We start from the raw sequence: 15,877 nt of genomic DNA, 5'->3' as shown, positions 1-15,877 counted from the left end.
TTACTATAAACAGGAAGGGGGTACAAAGCACTCTCGATCGTGTAGCAGGTGTAAGCTATATCGTCGCGCGGAGCCAGTAGGAGATTTAAGGGTGTAGCGGGGGCGCGAATGTACGGGTGAGGCAATAATTAACCGGTACGAATAATTACGAGGATGCGCCAAAACGTTCGCCGAACGTTCCGCAGAAAGAAGGGGGAGGGGAGGGCAGGGAGAGGGGAGGGGGAAGGGTTGAGAGAGGGGAAAGAATGTTGACATGTCGAGAGCGCATGAGGATAACATGTTGAAAATCCGGTCGCCTCGTCGATTCCCGTTAACTTCCAGGACTCGAGAGTCAATCCAAACTCGTCGCGCCACTTGTCGCGTGCCTCTCGCGCTTACGCATGTACGCGCAAATACCTTGCGAGCGGCTGCAGATTTCACGTGTCCGTCTGACAAACTCTTTCCGACAAGGAGCTGCTGCGCGCGATGCTAATGTATACGAGCGCATATACGAGGAGCAGGTTTCATTTCTCCCCCCCCTTCTCCCCCTCCCCCTCTTTCGGCGTTATCGACATTGCAGCCTCCGCTGAGTTATGGAATTATTCGCTCTTAAGACCGATTGCGTCCGCCGAGCCCGGAAGTCACGCGTGATCCATGAATGTTATGTAATTAGAATGAAAGCTTAATTTTTTTAGCATTAAATCGCAGGAAATTGAAAAGAAATCTGTGAGAATCATGTGATTTTTAGTCCACTAAAATTATAAGACACATAATTTTAATCCACTTCTAAGAAAAAACTTATATTGCAGTTTTTTTTTATAATCGCCGTTAAATTTTCTATTTAAATGACGTTAAGCAATTCGGAATTATGTATTATTTTTTCATGAGTGTTGCAAATAATATACAATCGAAAAATCATTAATGTGAAGAAAATTGAAATGGTTATAATATATAATAGAAAAAGAGATTTTTTTTTCTTTTTTTTCTTATAAATTTTTTTAAGAAAAAACATAAACATATGAAAACTAATTGATATTATCTACATGTATAGCATTATTTACATGTACTATTTCTTAAACATAATACATCTTGTTGTACGACTAATTTTAATTTCTTGTATGTTGTTTCAATTTTTCTCACATAGTCTATCGATCGTGTATCATTTGTCGCACTCACATAAAGAAGAACATTATATCTCCAAATTGCCTGATAAAAGATAGCGTCATTTAAATACGGGATTTAATGGCGATTATAAATAACAAGTCCAGCATAAGCTGTACGTCTGGAACACGAGCATTTCACGGAGGTGGGCGAATTGCATTCGTTGCACGCGAAATGCCTCCCTTCCTCATTTGAATTTGTAATCTTTTATTCGCGCATGAGGCCTCTCGGCCAGCGAAGGCTAACCACCTGCGCTCATCTTTCCTTGCTAAAATTAAGTAAGTAGTTTCGTTAATGCTCAAAGGGCTGCGGCAACATCAACATTTTTCGGAAGGCGCATTTTTCAAAATCATATCTGTTTTACTTCATTATGCGGTTATACATTTCACTTGTTCGTTGTTAATTTTTTATTGATAAGGAAAAAACAGTAGCAGATGCGATTTTATTGTAACACATAAAAATTATGTAAATTAGATTGAATAGTTTTCATCTTCTTTTGTTCTTTTTAAACTTATCATACGTATATATTTACAAGTTATTGATATATATGTATTCATATATATAATTTTTTGTATATCTTAATTTTTAATTGGCATCCTATTATCATTTTTTTCTAAAATAGAATTGATAATTTAAATAAAATTTTCCTTTAAAGAGGAAGAGAAAAGAGAATCCATTTAAAAAAAATGTTCCTTGTGTGATCCAGCTCTTGTATAATAAAATATAAATATTTAAAATAAAGTTGCCTGATCCGCACACAACCGTTAATTAAATGTAGTACACTACCGTATCGCGATTTTGTATCAAATTAAAAATCTAGATAAGGAAGAATTAATGAAAAAAGTTTACTTTATTAATTATAAAGCTTGTACGCGTAGAGAAGAATTGATCTGATCGATCAGTGTCCTCGAGAAAGATGCGTTCGAGTTGTTTCTTTCTTTCTCTCTCGGACATGTTACCTAAAATCCACCAGTCACGCTCGGTCAAAGACGCGTGCACGAAGGATGCACCCAAGGATGCACCAACCGGAACGGGCACCCGACACGCGTTCGCGCTCACAACCGACTTCCCTTCCCCCAGGTAGAAAAAAAATGTAAGCGGATCCATCATTGGCGTACGTATTAATATTTTTTGGGCAACAATAAAAACAATGTATATAAATTATAAGAGAAAGTCGCGACAAGCAATTTTTTACTCTCAAAAATTTTTTATATATTTATGTAATTTTATATATATATATATTTTTCTTTTTCCTTTTTTAAAAATATTTGTTAAAAAAAATACATGTTGCAAATAAATTTTGAAATTTTATAAATAAAACAAAACTTTATATATGTGCATATATTTTTTTTATCAGATATTCTTACAAAAGGGAAAATAATATTATGTAGAAGAAAGATTTTTAATATGCTTATAGAATATTATTTAAAAATTACATTATTTAATAAAATTACAAAGCTATTATCTATAAGAAAAAATCTTTAAAAGTATTTAACATAAAATGCTTATTTTGTTGTTATTATGAATATAGAAAATTGTTTCCGATGAAAGATAAAATGTTAGTTCATTATTGATTTCTTATATTATTTCTTCGACGGTTTTTATAGACGAAAAAATTGCTTTCGATAGGAAATCTTAGGTGCGTATCGAAATGGACAGTCATTACGCCAATGCTTGGTGAGCACGTGACTCGGGCACACGCCGGCACGCGCCACGTTTCTCACGGAGAGCACGCGCCTCTCGCTTATTCCGTGTCTCGTTCCCTTTCTCAATCTCTTACCCCCGCGTTTCGTTTCTCCCATCTCTATCTCCCTCTTGCTACATTTTCTTCTTCCTATCTCCTTTTCTATCTCTTTTTTATTTGTATCAAATCAGACTCGAATACAATCCGCCCTCATTTCCTCCAATTTCGCATTTTTTACTTTTTCTATTTTGTCACTTTATCTCTTTCTTTTCGCGTATCTTATGGTCTTATTTTTTCTTGCAACGGTTATTAGCTTTGCATTCTTCATCTTTTGTCTCACGATATACATTATATTGTTTCTATTTATGATTGTTATTTTTTTCTCTTTCTCTCTTTTTCTCTCTTTCTCATTCTTTTCTGTGCCTGTTTTATCAATCAATGCATAATTTGTTTTTCTGCATTCATATTTTTTTATCCTCTGCATAATATCTTTATTTGCATCTTATACTTCTTCATGCCCCGCATAAAATACTTCTCACCGATTTGAATTTATTGTATGAATTCGATATTGAATATGCAATTTGTCGATTACACAAGCGTACAAATATTTAAAAAAAAACGTGTATTTTTACCGCGTCTAATTATGTAGATATATTGCACATATATTATAACATTAATTCATCTGATCGATATTACATAACTTGAAGAAAATAATTTTCTTAACTTTTTTATTTTTAATTTTCATTTTAAAGTTAAATAATGTGCATCCAAATTACTTATCGATAAAAAGTCATGCATTTTTTATTTATAATGTTTGCAAATTTGAAATTCTTGTACCAAAAATGATTAAATTGAATGATAATTTCATGCGTCATTACGTTGACTGTAGCTGCAAAAATGATAATTAAAATTTTTGGAAGTAAATATGAACTATTGCATGTGTACAGAATTTTAAGGAAATATTTTCAATGTTTTGTATATAGATCTATATAATAGACTAATAGATCTATTTATGATATAATAATACTTCCAATTTCTTTCTTTACATTAATAATTCTGGAAACTCATACACGTATTTATTCTGTCCACTAATAATTATATACATATACATATATCTATATGTACATATATATATATATATATATATATATATATATATATATATCATTTTTTAAATTAATATAAATACGATATATTTATAAATATAAATAAGCTTCATAAAAATTGATAATCATATTTCATAATCATATTTTTTAATTAAATCTAATATATTTTAATAATAAGCGGTCTGTAATAAATAATAAACGAAAATCCTTTTATTAGAAAAAATATATATATATATATATATATATATATATATATATATATATAATTTTAGTTTACAAATTAATAATTACTAAATACTATATTATATAAATTAATATAATATATACTAAAAGAAAACAATTATATACACTAAGAAAATAACAATAACATATACAGCTATAAGGAAACAATTTCACGTAATATTATTATTATTATAAATTTCTTATAATAAATTATTAGAATTATGAAGATGAGTGCTAGCATGACGGTTAAAATTTAGATAAACTCCAATTTTTAGCGAGTTTCTATATAGAATGGTACCGCTTTTTTAACGTCACGACACGCGTACACGCACGTGTGCGTGTGCGAAGCGAAGGAGCAGCTGCACAAGCCAACGGTCATATACGCCCGCACACGCTTCGCGGAGAATGGCGATTAAATAAAACGAAGAGAACGGAAAACGAGAAAGAGCCGCGTACGTGTGAAGACGGGTTAATGTCTCGCTAGTAGCCCGGAAGCTCTCTAACGATGCTAGGAACAAACGATCTTACGATTCGATTCCAAGTATATATTCTGATGCTTTATTTGCGAGCATTGACACTTGAGCTATTGGCCATAATGTTATTTATTGCAAGGCTAAATATTACAACATGCATCGTTATAAATTTGAGATTGCTAAAAAAAAACAGGTGAGTGCCTCTGTCTTGATATAAAACATTTTGAATAATTATTATTTCTGACAAAGCATACTACTTTACATGTCTCTTGTGAGAAATTATTTTGGTGTGAATTTTTTCTAATATCATAAATTAGGAAACGCATATTTCTTTTTCGTGACATATGTCATAGAATCGCAAAAATAACCGAAAATATACTTGACGTCTATCGAGTTAAAATTTACACCGGCGACGAAAGCCGGTTAAAAGCCAGGAACACCTGGTTCGAAGACTGCCGTAGAGGCGGTGTATGGTGGTCGTTCATCTCCTGCAGGATGATTAAATGAAGCATCACGATTCATGAAGGAAGCCAACTGTGAAACGTTGGTTGCGCCCCGATATTAGAAACTCTAGACAAAGGTTGTTCGGATCAAGAAGTCAATCGCCCGAGCTTGATGCCATCCAACTTGTCACTTAAAAACGAATATCCTATTAATATGCTAATATTTTGCATCTCTCCGATTGACAATAATTATAATCAACCTTAAATTTATGTGATAAGTAATGAGGAATCATCAGAAAATTTCGAGATTATAAAAGATAAAAGATAAAAAAAGGATTAAATAATTTAAAAATTAGTGAGATCTTATACACACATAAATAAATACAAAATATAAATTATTAAATAATTATTAAATTATTAATATTAATATTAATAATTATTATTAATATTATTAATATTATTATCGATATTAATAATTATTAAATTATTAAATACAAAATATAAATTATTATATATAATTATATTTAATACATTATTATGTAATTTGAATTATTATATAACAATAGATGATATCGAACAAACAAATAAAATATGACAATATCAAGGACTTTCAACACATCAATAAAAAGCTTAATAAATAGATGTTTAAATTACACGTATGTGTATATGTACATATATATGGAAATATCAAAGATCTATGCGAGAGCTATAATAGTTATCGCGATGCCAGCATTATACTTTCGCCTGTTTGGTGGAGTACTCCTTATACATATATGTCATCACTTTATAGCCAGTTACTGAAATATGATATTATCTTTACATTTGTTCACTGATGGCCTAGCACTGTTTTATTGCCGCTAAAAACGCCAGTCTCGAGGAACAATAATATAGTGTACGCACATCGAGATGATTTGTGCGCCCCGTCGTAAACTGTATACACTTAACATTTACACCTGTGTCTAGTCGACATCTACATTCTAGATCTACATTCGTTAAATCAAGCTCATTTAGGGTTGAATGGCAAAATATGGCGTAATGATTTTCCCCAACAGTAAAATTAATATCTTTAATATCATTCAGAAACGCAACTATTATTCTTTAATTCTTATATATACTTTTCAGATATTAATTATTGTAAAGGTATTTTATAGATATTAATTTTATCAATGAAAATTTGACGCATTTATCCATAAAAATCTTAATTAAATCTTATCTTATTTGATTTATTTTATAAAATCGCATAAAAAAGTCGTATTGTTGAATTGCTCTGAATTGCCATCATTTCTCCAAAATCACGCAAAACTTTTCACAGTGTGTAGATTCCATTCACGTGCACACTTGCATGACAATAAAAAAGATGATTCGCTTGAAATAAATTCACTTTGAAATAAATCAATCCATCGCGTGAGAAAAACGGAGCGAGAGAGGAAGAGAAGCGAGAAAGAGATCTGTCCTCACTCGATCATAAGCCGCTTTCTCGATACACGGAGATACCGTAATTGCCGTTTAATAAAGCAATGACACGAGGGATATTCGGACCGCATGATATATATTCGCGTCTTACACGTACGCAAGGATACACGAATACGGATCTTGTCTCATATTTATGATGTGCTGTCAGCAGATCGCGAGAAAAAATTAGTGGTGCCTACCCGTCGATGAGACACATGTTTTTAATTGATAATTAATGTTCTTTGCATTTTTTTGCAATTTTTATCCTCATTCCTCTCCTTCTCTCTCTCTTTCTCTTTCTCTCTCGTATGCTTCGCTTTTATAATCTAGTTACGTGATACATCGGAGGTAAATTAATGCATCGACACAGCAATAAATTACTTATGCCGTTAACTTAAAATATTGTTCTAATTAACGAAAGCATCTGTCAAAATCAGGAGAGGCTTTTCAAAATCAAAATTAGTGAGAGTTTTTGTTAATTTATATTGTTACTTCTAAATTTTAATTCTTAATTTTGTTGGGGAAAGAATGAAGATTCTTTTTGCATAGTTAAGTATGTTAGCTAAGAATTTTATCTATAAACTAAAATAAAAATGTGTTATTATTTTATTTTGCAGCCGCTTCAGTTTTTCCATTTAATAAAAGACCATTATAAAAAATCAAAGAGAAGAGATTGATTAATGTCAGTATGAAAATTGAGATTAAAAAAATAGTTTGAATTAAGTAAATATAAATAAATAAAAATTGAGATTAAGAGAATAGTTTAAGAAAAGTGTGTGTGAAAATTGGGATTAAAAAAATAGTTTGAATTAAGTAAAATATAAATATATATAAATAAATACAAACTGAGATTAAGAGAATAATTTAAGAAAAATGTGTATGAAAATTGAGATATAAGAGATTAATTTGTGTATAAAATTTGTGTATATATAGTTGATTTTTATATAAATTTATATAAAATATATCTTATTTTATTGCATTGAAATTGAGTGGCGCACGTCAAACTTAATATCGCGTAGGATAATAACGGTTAGAGATTAATCGGGAAAATCCCGGAAGGACGAATCCCGGAATACCCATCAGAGGCACGCGACTGGCACACGACGCCCAGCGAGGGTGCGCATAAGGTGCCCTTTTTTTGGACCGCCCTTCGCGTATGCGAGTTTGTCTGTGTTTGTCTGCGCACGCTGTGCTCGAGGAACCGTGGTGGATCTAGAGTGGTTACTCGGTGTCATCTGGCAAGCAGAGGAGCCCGCAAACCCTGAAACACATGGGTGTTTTGTGTCGTCGTGTGCACTCCTACTTATAGCGCGAGTTTGTGCGCGTCGACATAACGGTCGAATCAGCCGATTCGAACCGAATGCCGGTATGCGTAACGTACAATATGCGAGAAAGAGAGAAAAACATTGTGAAAGGCACGAAAAAAATCCGTTTATATTAATTTAATTTTAATTCACGAAAATTATAAATTTTATTTGATGTGTCCTCTCGTCAATTTAGCGAGAAATTAATTTAAAATTTTTGCCGATGCATTATCGATGAAATTAACGTATTGAAAAACTCTGAAACCTGAAGCGAGAATTTTTTAAATATTATTTGTATCAGATTTTAGATAAAGTTCCGCTTTACTAATAATTTCATTTCATTTCATACACTTAAAGAAATAAGGAAACTTGAAGATTTGTGATATAATTAAATTTAAGAGAAAGAAGAATACTTTTTATATATGTATAATAATTATTATAAAAATTTTTATTAATTTATTAAATTATTATAAATTATTATTAATACCTCTTGTTAATTGTTATAAATTTTAATTATTATAATCTATCATGTGTGTAATGTTTCAAAAATTAAAAAGTGTCAGAAAAAAATTATGTTTAATTAAAAACTCGAAATTATATATCTCTCCTTTTTTCGTGTTACTTTTTAAGAACGTCACTTATCATTGTCACCTATCATTGAGGTGGTGTACTGTACATTCTCGCAGTACGATCCGCTTCGCTGATCTGGAGCGGTTAATCAGTTAGCCACACACACACATATACTATGAGCACACATACATGCACGCGACAAACCGATGCGATATGCCCGATGATTTTTAATGCCCTAATTGAAAGAGGCTGAGGAGTCACGGACACTCTTGATCGAAGATTTGGGATAATCGTATAACCTGCTGGACCCGATGAAAAAGATACAAATGGGGAAACGGAATGGCTGGCACCTCATTTCATTTGACTGTGCATTCGATTTAATTTTTAATTAACATTGCCATATGTTGTACTTTGATTCGAATATGCGTGTTGGTTGCGATTTTAGGACATATGCAGGGAACATATGCTATTTAAAATAGTTTTTAAAGCATATTTCTAGAATACATTTTCATAGTACATAAGTATTTATAATCTATGCTATTATAAAATTAATTTAGATTTAAAGGAAAAAGAAAGAATGCATATATCTATGTATATGTGAGCTAAAGAAAATTTTTAAAAGTTAAATATCAAATTATATATATATTGAATATATATTACACAAAATCTCAGTTGTATTAATATAATAATATAATATATTGTTATATTCATATAAGAAAATATGAATAATCGTGTTCCTCGAAGAAAAAATATTTTTATATTAAATGTTTTTTTTATAAGTAAGATTAAATAATAGGATGTGAGAGAATAAATAATAGCCTTATGTGAATAAATAATAGGATTGAACAAAATCAAAATCAATTACACATATTGATAACAATCAATATGGAAAGAATAAGACAAGGTTTTATAGCCCGGGAGAAAGAAACTGAGAAGATGTATGTCGATATAAACACAGAGGTCCGACGATATCGCTCAGGAAACGATATTAACGATTCGATTATGCTTTCTCTATCTCTCTTTTCTTCTTTCGCCGTCTTGTTGCGTCGTGGGTGGTGATCGCAACTTCTACGCGATACATATGTATATGAACGTGACCAGCAATACACTTTACATGCACACATATATGTTTCACAAGATAGTCTTTCAGCCACATATTCTTCGACCATTTTCAAGACGACTTTGATTCAAGGAAAATTCAAGTTATTTATTAATTTCTGACACTTTTATCTTAATTCATCCAATATACATTGAATTTTTATTTAAGAAAAATATATTATAAGAAAAATATATTAAAAATATATTAAGAAAAATATATTAATATATTAAAATAATAAAAAAATAAGATTTTGCAGCTTATTTGCTTTATAATATATAAACAAACGCAATTTTTAATATCTCATGTTATTTATAAAAAATTCTAAGACGAAATCGATAAAAGCGAAAGAAACTTCATCTATAATTTCTTAATTAATGCTCTAGAACCTTTGTTGCATAAACTAAAATAAATAGTACATGCAAGCAGCTTTAGAAACTTATATTTATAAAATATGACAACAATTACAAAAAATTATATTGAAGACCAGTTTTTCACCAGCGTGACTTTCATGAGCTTGACTTGATTGAGTGCGGTTTGTTCTTTCCGCAAAAAAGTTTCTTTGTCAGACGCGTTTTAATTGGACGCAATCTTTTTTGGGTTGCAACGGTTAATGAGCACACGGATTAAAGGAAACACGCGCGCGCTGCATTTCAAGTGTAATAATTCAGACAATAAAGTCGAATCATCTTCACATGTCCATTTCGATGAAGCTTTCATTCAGCGTCATTGTCGGAATTAAAGATGAAGATATGCGAAAAAGTTTACTATCTTTATTAATCTCGATATTAATTTTGACGATTTTTTTGTCTATTCTACAAGAATATATGTTAATAATAGTAATATTTACTAATTTTTAAATTTTCAAAATTTTACCTAACATAATTAATGCATTTATTGTTGTAATAATAAAACGATTATAAAAAGAATTGTTATTATATAAAATTTATTTCTGCAAATAAACTTTCTTGTTTTTTATTGTCTCGACAATAATTGTTTGTAGAATTAAAAATTAAGAGGTTTCATTATATTATAGCACATTTTGATACATTTATATATACAATATATGTATAAACTCTAAATATTTTAATTTAAATAAAAAAATTTTTTTAACAACGTAAATGTGACATAATTAGCATATAACACAAAGTGATTAAAACAATTAATGGAATAATTGATTTTATTACAATAGACACGCAAATACGATTATATTATTTAACGTGTATTATTACGTATGCGTAAGATCGTCGTTTATCATCTCTTCGCAGCACCTGCTATATGCTATTTATACATGTAGCATAATAATCCCCATCCATTACAATACCATCCGGTATGACGTTCGCTTTATTTGACCGTAAATTAGCGAAAAAAAGTGAAAGGACAGCGATCAAGAGAACGATCTTGTCATGCAAATCGTGCTCGCGCCGCCGCTTTTAACGTGACATCTGCGCAAAATTAAATGGAGACATCTCGATAACAACATCATCTCGCTTCCATGTATTGAGATGGTTGCGGGGATCGAGAGAAAGATTTATGTGCTTAAAAGTGCGTAATTTCGCATAAAATGATATTTTCTGCCAATTCGCATTTCTTCCAATTGGGAACGCTAATCATGAGTTATTATTATATTACAATATTTTTATATGCGCATAAATATGATTACCTGCTTCTCTTAACCCTCGGACACCGAATGGCGTAACAGGCGCATACACAACGAGCGCTGGGTCAATTTTGATTCATAGCAAAATTGTTTTCATACGTATTACAGGAAATTTTATAATGTATTTTATTTTTATATAAAACTAATATTTATTGCAATGAATCGAGCCTCTTTTGATTTTGTATTGTATGTAAAATTAATATTTCTTAGAAAATTTTATTCTGCAATATATATGAAAAATTACATATAATTTAGAATATATATATATATGTATATATATTCTAAAATATTTTTCTCTTTTAAAAAATACTATAAAATATAAGGTAATTAGAAGAAAGAAATATTATTGATATTTCTGTACAATATGCATGAATTATTTGTTTCAATTATTGCACGAATTTTATAAAATATCTTTGATATGAGTCAAATAAGACATATACAGAGAATTAATAATATATCTAGTCTGTGATATATTTCCTTTCTTTTTTCTTTATTTTTTATATTATAATACTATTTATGACATAAATAGAAAAATAAAGTTTTTCTCAGCTATTCGTTCTGTTCGCGGACACATTGTATCGCGCGACAATGCATCGAGTGTACGATATGCATATATACACAAGAACGTAAAGAGCGAAATTATTATATCTTGGGTCAGCTTTCGCGATTGCGTATATGCGAGCCGGGCTTCTCTCGGCCAAGTGAGAGAGTACGCGAGACATACGGTTGAAATTATGAAAATTGGCCGGCATGCCATGCATCGTTGTGTGCAACCGCGCCGATGGCGGGCACGACGGGGATCGAAGCCCCCGCGCGGAGAGAAGCAACGTATATGGGGACCACACCAGGTATCATTTGCCATTTCGGTGCCATTATGTCGGCCGAAAACGCGGAACCGCGTTTCACGGACGTCTACTTAAGTGATTTCACTGGCGATTAAAGCCACGTCTGTTCGGTCAATTTGCTCTGGATAAAACCGCGTCGTCGTCATCACCAGAAGCGAAATTAGGCCCCAGATTCGTGGTCTGTCGAGAAATATAACTTGCTACGCGGGTGAGAAAGGCTTCTCCTCTTGTTGAGATTTTTTTCTTGAACTTATATGTCGATATTGTTAAAATATCAGTTACAAGTTTGTGTCACATATTCCCGAGATAAAAATACTTAATTAAGCCAGTAAGGCTTAATTAGATAATTTAATTTATTTTGCATTGAGAAATATGCTTTGATTTATTTAATTACACTAGTATTTTCGTGTTATGTATACATTTTGGACCAAATCTGGATCTTTTCCCTTATCGCAAGATATAAAATGCACATAAATGCGCAATATTATTCTTATTAGACATGGTTTAAGCTATAATTAATTAGCTATAAATAATCATTCATTAATTATTAATTCTGTATATTTATAATTTTAGTATCTTATATCTATATTTATATCTATTTACTTATAATTGATTACAAATCACAAATTTAGACACCGGACTTATTCGGAGATATAGAAATTCTTTGGAAATTCTTCAAAAATTATGTCAAACTAATTAAATTATTTTTTATGAAAAGCGCGAAAAAGTCCAAATTCTTTCTCGAAGAGGAAAACGCAGGGAGGGAGTGAGAGAGAAGCGTAACGGTTGCCAGCTGCACATATACGCTTCCAAGTTGCACCTGACCACTGAGCTTCTTTTCGAAGCGCGATCAGACACTCCATCCATGCGGTTTCGATAGAGGGTTCGTTAATGAGACGCTACCACTCTCCTCGACTCTGAGTTTGCCTCTAATGAGGGGTTTTCCTTTTCCGTTACCAACAGATTGTGATCTACCGTACGCATGCATGAAAAAACGCATATACCTATGTGAAGCTTGATTCCAAAATTATCTCAATTTTACGTTTTTTGACAAAGGATTTACGAATGACAATGCGATTTAAAGGAGAGAGTGCATTAAAATAAATTAAAATATGACATATATTTTTACAATACCTGCAAAAAATCTATATGATATATACTTGTACAACAGGTGCTTGAACCAAAAGTTTGCAAGATCACTTTGACTTTAAAATTAACGAGAATGCGAAGTTTATGACGCGTAAATTGTAGTTCCCTAATTCTTTTTTTGAGTGATATAAGTCATATTTTTGGTTACATATTAAAAATTAATTTTTATTATATAATTAAATATAATTTTTAATATATAATTATAGTCATATTTTTTAATTACATATTAAAAATTAATTTTTAATATGTAATTAAAGTAATATTTTTAAATTATGTATTAAAAATTAATTTTAAATAAAATATTTAATTAAAGTCATATTTTTAAATTATGCATTCGAAATTAATTTTTAATACGTAATTAAGTTAAATACGACTATAAATATGATTGTATGACTAAATTAATTTTTACAATATCGCGCATCAATTTATTTGAAATTTGATTGAATTTTTTAGTAACAGTTTTGTATCGTTTCTCGATGATATCGAGCCAATCATTACAATAAATTTTACTTCATTAATAGTCATTAATTGCAATTTAAGAGTGAAATAATTTATTCGCTCAATAAATTGATTTTCAATTGAAGTCTTATATGACGCATGTCATCATCCTCGTCTCCTCTTTCTGCCGCTTCTATCGATGAAGAAAAATGTGACTTATAAATTGTTTGTCATACGTACTCTCAACTTTTTGTCATTACTGTCATGCGGGACAATTATGAAAGTCGAAATCACGCTTAATAATTAATATATCCATTAATATTATTATTACAATGCAAACATGAGCACTATTAATTCGATTTTTTCATCGTTATTTATTTTTATTTTTTTGCGTTTGCTATTTGTAATCAAAGAAACTATTGATGCTTAGCTTATTTGTATTTTACATTCCTATAAGAACTCTAATTTTATTATTTGTTATCATGCCAGAAAAATATTTGTAAGAAAACATCTTTTTTTAAAAATATTTAATTTAAAAAAAATAAGAAACGACGAGTATTTTCTATATGATATTCTAATCATATAAAAGATGTATTTTTAATTATTTTTTGGATTAGGAATGTATTTGCAAATATAATTCATCATAAATGTTGAATAATATATGATGAAATAATTTCGTTAAACATTTTAATCTACTACTCTTTTGATAATGCTCGCCTCACGCTAACGCAATTAAAAAACCAATAAAAGGGATACTTGATGACGACGACGACGAGTGAAATTACAGACTAGTTCTTTTTTTTCGAAGAGGGATAATTGAAAGGGTGAGAAGCAACCCGTTATTGCCTCAGGGTTGAATGAAGAGGGTAGATGGAAACCGGCTCGTGCTTCCGTTTATGGCGCCTTAAGGTACCATGGGGTATGAATGAACTTGTAGAAGACTCTCCCCTCGCTTTTTTGGCCAATGAATGAAGTCGCAAAACTTGTCGACTTCTGATGGGACGCACGTTCCTCTTCAATGAACGATGAGAAACGGTTGTTGCTTTTATAATGTCATATTTACTTAGCACGAACATTTTTACTTCATCAATCGTCGCTCTCACATAAGAAGCAAGGAAAAAGAATTTTAACGATTTTAAATACGCGCCGCGGGGGGGAGGAGGGCTTATAAAACACAAAGTTATTCGGCGGTCGAGAACGATAATAAGGGCCGGCGCTTTTATTAATGGAGGAATGCGAGAACAAGGGCCATTAACCCCCCTCCCTCTTTCCATTCCGGATCAGCTGTTCCTCGGAGTTCTTCCTCATGTTGCGCGTAGAACGAACACGCCCCTTTAAATCTCCGTGGCGGATCATAAAAGCTGAAACGACAGCAAGATTCGACAGCGGACCAGATGCCCGTTGATCCGCACATCGCGAACTTATTTCCTTAAAATATCATGATAATATTTCCGCGGGTAATATTTCCGTGATTTAAATGCTCCTTGAAGCATTAAAACTGTACATGATCTTTAAATGTATGAGTTAAAAAGATTCTGTCGGGATTATTCGTAGTATCTATATTTTATTGTAATGATTTTGTTGATTCTGTCATTTTTAAGTTAAATAAAATTAGGTTCCGATAATAATAATTTACGGTAATGAATCAATTCTTAAAAATTATTGTGTGAGAGGGCAATTTTAATTCTTTTCTTATATATGAGATCATTTTGCTGCTAAATATAATGATCAATAATTAATATTTTTTGTTTAATAATAATAATAATAAATATAATGAATTAAGAATGAATTTCTATAATCATTTCAAACTTAGAAAATTACAAATAATTAAAATATATGATAACAGCGATCAAAGTATTATTTTAAAATCGAGGCAAATTTGTGGGATAAGTTATAGCGATGATCAGTTCATAATAAAATTGAAATGCAATGGCTCCCAGAATGATTTTATTGATCACCTCCCGACAGAGGTATCTTTTATAGGATCGCCCAAATGCGGGAAGACATGCGGTAACAAAACAGTGAACAGAATGTAAGTCGAACTCGCGGTTAAAACGCACGATTATAGGATCGTGAAGGGCTCCGACAAAGGCGAGAAGGCCGTAATTGAATACACCGAGGCATATGATTTTGCCGATTTATCCCCGAAGCGCGAATAAACTGTGCTTAATTTAAGCTAAATGCCGGTGCTAAACGCCATGGGCGATAAGTTCCCTTGATTTAAGCCGGTTGCGTACCCTCGCTACCCTCTTGCCCCCTGTATTTTAATGTCATTAAGGAAAGTAATTAAATTAC

The 15,877-nt window shown here is 31.3% G+C and overlaps 1 protein-coding gene across 2 annotated transcripts in view; it reads right to left on the bottom strand.

Moving 5' to 3' along the window:
• LOC145966136 (uncharacterized) overlaps window positions 1-15,877 on the bottom strand; it is a 111,212-nt gene that overhangs the window by 46,550 nt on the left and 48,785 nt on the right. The gene's annotated exons all lie outside the window — the stretch shown is intronic.

Source organism: Camponotus vicinus, unplaced genomic scaffold, assembly GCF_025532165.1.
Source record: "Camponotus vicinus isolate PSW18456_S1 unplaced genomic scaffold, iyCamVici1.0 SCAF_2, whole genome shotgun sequence".
NCBI lineage: Eukaryota > Metazoa > Arthropoda > Insecta > Hymenoptera > Formicidae > Camponotus > Camponotus vicinus.
This window is presented reverse-complemented; position numbering and strand designations above follow the sequence as displayed.